This window comes from Mustela lutreola, chromosome 6 (assembly GCF_030435805.1).
Source record: "Mustela lutreola isolate mMusLut2 chromosome 6, mMusLut2.pri, whole genome shotgun sequence".
NCBI lineage: Eukaryota > Metazoa > Chordata > Mammalia > Carnivora > Mustelidae > Mustela > Mustela lutreola.
Window position 1 is genome coordinate 79,579,922 of NC_081295.1, and position 7,666 is coordinate 79,587,587.

Below are 7,666 nucleotides of genomic sequence, written 5' to 3' on the forward strand. Positions count from 1 at the left end.
TTTTGGCTTAGGTCATGATCGTGGAGTCCTGGGATTGACCCCTGCAGTAGGCTCCACACTCACTGGGGAGTCTGCTTGAGAATTCTCTTCTTCTCCCTCTATCCTCCCTCCCACTCATGCTCTCCCTCTCTCTCTAAAATGAATAAATAAATCTTTAGAAAAAATAAATTCTCTATCAGGTATGTTATATCTGTTATACTTAGATCTCTGTCTGTGGCCTTGTTCTGTTCTTTCATTTGGGACAAATTTCTTTGTTTTCTCATTTTGTCTAAATCTCTGTGCCAACTTCTATGTTAGGATAGTCAGCTATATCTCCTTTTCTTGAGGGCAATGTCCTTATGGAGAAGAGGCCTTGTAGTTCCTTGCAGTTCAGTGTTCCCCTGCTTCCCAGGGCCTGGTGCTTTAGGTCTCCAGTTGTGCTGTGTATGCTCTGCTGTTTTGGTCTGGCTATTTTATCCTTCACACAAGTCATCTAGAGAGGTTTTCTGTCTGTTGTGGGTAGTGTTTGGTCCCTGGCCTAAATGTGGGGAGTTTTAACTAAATATGCTCTTGTGTGTTTGTGAAATAAGAACTGTTACCGCCACTGCAGCTGAGGCCCTGAATAACTCCTGGGTTGGGAGACACTTATGGGCAGTGGTTTAGGCTGATCTTCTGGGAGAGGGGCCCACCACACTGAGACTGAGACAAGCATTGCTGGAAAGGGTGATTCCATTGGATCTCAGTGAAGGCAGGGCTTGTCTTAAGCAAGTGAATAGTGCTATCCTGGTTCCCGCATGTGGCCCTGTGCTTATGCTAAGATGGGTAAATTGCACCTGCCAGTTCCTTTGTTGTTGGAGAAGTCTCTGTGAATGCTGCCTCCCTGGAACACACTCAGATGAGCAAATATCCTCTCCACCATGTACCCCAGATGTTCTTTACATCTTTACAGTTGTCACACTGTAGGTTTGCAGGTCAGTCGCCCTGTCTTTTCTCCAAGAACAGCCCCCAAACCTCTGGGGCTTCCCTGAGCCAAGCCCACTGACCTTAGAACTCCAGGCTGTAAGCTCCACAGGTTGCAAGAATTCATGAAATTTGGCCACTCTCACTTTCTAAGTCACTTGCTCTGGGAATTCATTTTCCGTATATCCTTCTCTGCAGCTCTGGTCCCTCCCCACTGTGGTGACCATAATCCATTTCTCTCCCAAACCAGGTCTCCACATTCCCTCCCTTCCTCAGAATGACCTCTTTTCTATCTTTAGTTGTGGAATTTTTTGAGCCAGACTTAAGCTCAATTTCTGGGGTTTTTAGGATGCTTTGATGATTATCTAGTTGTATTCATGGGACAAAATGAGTTTAGGGTCCTCCTACTCTGCTGCCATCTTCCTTTCCATATGTAGTTTAGGCTCAGCATAGAAGTCTTAGGGTTGTTGGACTGCTTACATAGCATCTGGCTTCCCCCAAAGTAAGTGTCTCAAGAGAGTAAGGCGGAAGAACATAGCATTGTTATATTCTTTTGTTGAAAACCACATCATATTACTTCTTACATACTATGTTTGTTGAGGTAAAAGGTCATCCAGATTCAAGAGAAGGAGACAGATTCTGCCTCTCAATAGGAGGAATATAAAAATTATATAGTAAAAGAGCATGAGGGTTAAGATGTATTGTTACTGCTATTTTTGGAAAATCTGACTTACCATAGATAGGAACTGTGCTTCTACAAGTTTTACGTTACTCATGCTTAACACAGTACCCAATATAAGATGTCCAATAAGTAATTTTTATGTCATCCTTGTGCAGGGGCCATAGTATTCTTCTCTGTATTGTCCCAGTTTTGTGTATATGTGCTGCTGAGTGAGCACCCAGTAAGTAATTTTCAAAAAAAAAGGCTTATTGTTCTCAGTTCATGTGCATATGTTTTTCTGTTTGAGCTTTCTGGGGTCAGCCTTTTTAAAGTTTAACTCATTGTTTATAATTGTAATTGAAAAGATGAGATGAATTTAGATACAATGAACAGTAGCAGGACTCATAAAGAACATCTAAACATATTTCTATGACAAGTGTATTAATTCCAAAATGAACCTAGGATGCCATTTTACTTGACATTGACTAATTGGTAATCATGTGTTTCTTCACATTTGATCTTTATTAGGACTTATTTATTTTAAAATGGACACACGCACACACACATGCACACACAATTAGAGAGAGAGAGAGAGAGAGAGACATGATAAGGATTTGGTTCACATGATTATGGAGGCTGACAAGTCCAAAATTCACAAGGTTGGATAGTAGGCTAGAGACTCACAGAAGGGTTGATGCTGAAACTGAATCTAAAAACAGTTCAATGTTATAATTCTCTTTACTTCAGGGTAGGTCATTCCTTTTCTTAAAACATTCAGCTAATTGGATGGGACCCATCCACAATATGGAGAGAATTTGCTTTACTCAAAGTTTACTGATTTAAATATTAATCTCATCTTAAAAATACCTACATAGCAACATCCAGATGTGTTTGACCAAATATCTTGGCTCTGTGGCCTAGCCAATTTGCCACATAAAATTAACCATTATAGACACTAATGATAAGTAAGGTTGAACATTATTTTCACTAAAAACATTAAAAACCTTTAAACCCACATCAGACAGAGATTGTACTTGTGAAATTATCTAAATAGCTGAAGTCTGTTTTCCAAATTTTCTTTTCGTTGAATTCACTCTATATGTTTGTGTGGAATTCTGGAGGATATACGGTGTGAAAAGTTTAGGCTAACTGCAATACTAAACAGACCCAACATTTTAGTTGCTTAACACAATGACAGTTTATTTTTTTTTTTTACATTTTATCTGTTTTATCTGAGAAATTATTACTGATAAAAATCACTGTGTTAAAAAGGAGTAAAATTTAAACATTTACTGAATACCTATTATATGTCATGTGCTGGTATGGTATTGAATTCTGTAATTGAGTATTATTTATCAAAAATTGCATATAGTAGAATGTTGTATGAAGCTGATTTTTTGTATTTTAAAGTTTTAAAAATAACTTTATTGAAAAATAATTGATATTCCAAACCTTACATATTTTATTTGGCAACCTGTAAATATAGAGAACAAACCGATGGCTACTGAGCTTAACATCCATGAGGCATACTGAGCATCCAGACTATTTATAGTTGTACCTCTGCCCTCTTTTACATTCTCAGCACCATCTCTACTCAGTTTGTAAATGGGAAAAGGAGAGTAAGAAGAAGCTCTCCCTTGGTGGAAGGGAGCTGAGAAATGCAGGCTGACAGTGTTTCAAGGAATCAGAGGAAGTCAGATCCTGTTGAGCAATCTAAGTCTCAATTATAGGCCATCATCTGGGGGCATGAGAATTTTGGGGACTGCTCTCCATCCAGAAGTGAAAATTTAACTTAGGAATAGCAACAGAACAGGAACCCTAACTAGAGATATCCACATTCTTTTTAGAGTATCGTGTTTCTTGATTGGGATGTGACATAAGGTTTTTTACTTTCCATTCTATGAATATACTTATAGTATCTCTATTTTAACTATGTGTTTTAGTTTAAATCATTAGGAAGAGAGAAGATTCTGTAAAATTTCTCTTTGCTGGAAAACAAGAGATTAAAAACAAGACTCAAGGCTTTAGATCAATCACTGTTTCCATCTGGTGAATGTTCTCTTTGATAGCCTCATTTAGAACTTCAAGAGGTTTTGCTCAAATTTAAAATTCTCATTACAGTCCCTGCCAAAGGATCTTAAATGCAAAGCAATGTTAATCTTAAAAAATTTAGAAGTTGCTAAAGGAGATGTACCATTTAGAGTCAGTAACTGAAAACAGTGAAATAAAATGGGTCAGAGAAAAAAATGCTAGCACATTCTATAAGACTGCTGCTCTCTGAAAATAAAAGTAAACAAGATCATCATTATGGTTTAAAGGTTTTTTTTTATAGAGTGATATTCTTTTTACATTTTTAATTTTTTTTGTAGCCTGTATGTTCCATCCCAATTTATAGGAAGATGTGAGTTATAGCTGATAGAGAGTTCTAACATTTGCCACTTTTCCCAAAACCTTTGGAATGAATCCCAAATGGACTTGGTTTTCTGTTACATGTTTCTTCTGTTCTTCAGGTAATATTGATCCCCTTCAAATTCATTTCTTTTTCTTCTAGAAAAGAAGCCATTTTTAGTGGACCACGACGACCACCACCAACAACAAAAACAAAACCCTACATACCTTCCCCCTCTCCCCACTAAAGCACTACATTTTATCATTTAATTAACCTTGGCCTTACCATAGAGCTCCTCAGTGGCTACCAATTTTAAGCTTTCTCCATTCCAACACCTCATTCTTACTGCATTTTAGAGATACATTTTAGAGATACATTTTAGAGATACTTAACTATTTTTTCGATGAAAGTCTTTTCCTTATTTTATATGGACACCCACAACACATGTATTTTCAAATTTTAGTGTCCACTAAATTCTCTGAGATTTCTCTAAATCTCTAAATTCTCATAATATCCCTTGCACATTTTCCTACTTGGATTTTTAATATTATTACCTTCTCTATACTAAAAAAAAAAAGTAAAATTTTTAAAAAATAAAATAGGAAAAAATAAGCAGCAAGTATGCAGAGCCATCATAATGATAGACTGGCAATTTCCTTATAATTATTTTTATCATAACTCTTACACTGATAATACACAACGACTTCAATAAAAGATATTTGTATTTAAGTTTTCTTGGGAATATCAAACACAATATGCTGGAGGTGCAAGGGATATTACCATATATTCATATATTCAGATTGTAAACAACCTGATTTAAAGATTGTTTTTCAAAATTAATGCTTTTTTTGGTGCTATATAAATGAAGGGTAAAATAGGCAAAGAGAAAATAATCCCAATTTGCCATGGAAATGGAAGAAAAGGAGAAGACCAATATTTAGTGAGTACCCTCTTTAGGTCAGGCTCTTTCATACAAATTATTTCATTGATTCTCACAATATCCTAATTGTATGTGTATGTAATTGTTGCTACCATATCTACGACAAAATGAAGATTTATTTCAAGTAATAAACAGAAGGTTACAACTGCTAATAAAAAAACATGGGGTTTAAAAAACTCTGTGGAACACTAACTCTGGGTAGTTTTGGCACTATGACTGTGGGACCTGGAGAAGACAAAGAAATGTAGGAAATCCTTAGATTGGCTTTGAGCACATGAATAAATCATTTGTAAAAACAATATTCAGCCATCTTCAAATGTCCCTATTCCAGCATTTGATAAAATGTGAGAAATTTTTTTTAATTGATTATATGTGGATCATGTGCAAAATGATGGTAAAGACTGTGAATTTGAACTTCACCAGACAATTTTTTTTAATGATTTCATGGATGACTAAATTAAAATAGTTGCAGGATCATTAAGCACACAGGATTGATTACTAAAGCAGCTAGCTGAATTGTTTTCTTTGGCTGTCTTTGAGAATGAAGGAAAATGAATGATCATCTTTTCCAAGCTAAGTAGATGAGAGGGAGAATTCATTTTCCACAGGTGCTTCAACACACGGCTCCTCTGAGAAATCTACCTTAATGAGTTACCTTAACAACTGAATCTTCTATCTTGTGCTTCCTCAAACACTTAATGTACCATAATGCTTTGTATAGTCATTTATATCTGGTCACTGTAAGTTCGGTAAATGTGTTTAGTGTGTTGTGCATAGTATTGCTTAGTGAACTAATTAATAAACTTCAGGAGAGTCATCAACTCTTTAAAATTTTTGTATTAAGGTGCATGCAAGGGAGGAATAATGAGAGATAAAGGCAAGGAAACCAATGTTTTAGATTTAAAAAATAGAACAGTAAATAAGACTGAGAAGTAGGAGACTTAAGAAATAAGAGGAAAGCCAATAAGAATAGTAACATGAGTTAGAGAAGTTGACTCTAGAATAAGAAAAGAATGAAAACCACAGAGAGGTTGAGCAGGATGGATTTGATAAGTGGCTGCTTGTTCTCAGGTAAGTGATTAATGGCAATTTTAATGATTAATGAGAGAACAAGGTAGATTGTAGAAGATTGATTAATGAATTGGAGATGAGAAAGTGGAGGCAGATAGGGCATGCATCTTATTTTTCTAAGGAGCATGGTCATAAAAGAATAGAAGAAACTAGAGTGGTTTGAAGAGAAATCAAGACTGAAGAAAGGAAGTTTTAAGATAGAAATACTTGAGCATGGGGACACCTGGGTGGCTCAGTTGATTACGTGTCTGCCTTCCGCTTGATTCATGATCCCGGAGTACTGGGATTGAAATGCCATGTTGGGCTCAGGGAGCCTGCTTGTCCCTCTCCTCCCTGCTAGTTCTCTCTTGCTATCTCTTTTGCTCTCTCTGTCTCTCTCTTTCTCAAATAAATAAATAAAGTCTAAAAAAAAAAATAAATACTTGAGCATGTTTAGAGATCAAGAGGAACATGATGGGAATAGATTGAGGTTTAACAAGAAAGAAGGAAGTATTGGTCAAGGCTAATCTTGGATGTCTGACACTAGACCACTAAGGTTTGTAAACTTGTATTTATCTTTTATTGGCTGTGTGAACTTGGGCAAACTTCAGTTTTGTCACTTATTAAATGGGAATAATTAAGCACTATGGTGAAGATTAAATGTTGCAGTTGAGGGGCGCCTGGGTGGCTCAGTTGGTTGGGTGACTGCCTTCGGCTCAGGTCACGATCCTGGAGTTCAGGGATCGAGTCCCGCATCAGGCTCCCAGCTCCATGGGGAGTCTGCTTCTCCCTCAGACCTCTTCCCTTCTCATGCTCTCTCTCACTCTCTCTCAAAATAAAAATAAATAAAATATTTAAAAAAAACGTTGCAGTTGATTTAATGGGTGTATCCTAGTTACTGGTGCAGGTGAACGAACATTCAATATATGACAGTTATTGTTGCTGTGAGAAAGTTCCTAAATATAAGTCATAGATGAAGATATTCATGTGCAAAAGAACAGAAATACTGTTTTTTTTTTTTTTTTTCTCACTGAGGAAGATTAGGACTGATGATGTTATAGATTACATGTAGAGGTAAGCTGAAGCTGAAGGAGAAAATCTCAGATGGGCTTGTTTTGTTTTTGCTTTTGCTTTTTTACAAAGAAAGGAGTTTATTGAGAATGAAGGATTGATTATATTAGATTTGGTTTGAAATCCAATTTGATCATATCATATTAGACTGGGTTAGAAACAACTTTATTCCATTGACAAATAGAACTATGAGAAATTGGTGAATACAGTGGTGAGTAGAAAACATTGAGTACACTTTGAAGATGAAATTCACAAATTTTATGATAGCTGATTTCTACTGTTACATGAATGTTCTGCAGCAATGTGCAATAATCCAAAGGAAAGAAATAAGAAAAATATTCAGTTTTTTTCAGGGCTGGCAAGAGAAGTTGTCATGGTAAAAGTTGGGAAGGCCATAGAATTTGTGAATACTTGTAAGAAAAGAGTTGAAATGGGTTTAGACTGGATGGAGAAGGGAATGAAACCAGAAGAGAGCACAGAATCAACATTAAATTATGTTGAAGTTAGAGCAGGATCAGTAGATCAAGCTGTAGGATGAGAAAGTTGAATCTGAGAAGAGAATTTAAATAGTTTAAAATTTTAGGGGTGTAGATGTTAAAGGTAATGATGATTTACA

General features: G+C 36.1%; 1 non-coding gene across 1 annotated transcript; it reads right to left on the reverse strand.

Moving 5' to 3' along the window:
- Positions 1–1,731: 1,731 nt before the first annotated feature.
- On the reverse strand, positions 1,732–1,838 carry LOC131834952 (U6 spliceosomal RNA). Its single transcript, XR_009355044.1, has one exon. It is a non-coding gene; the product is annotated as a U6 spliceosomal RNA (small nuclear RNA).
- Positions 1,839–7,666: the final 5,828 nt, after the last annotated feature.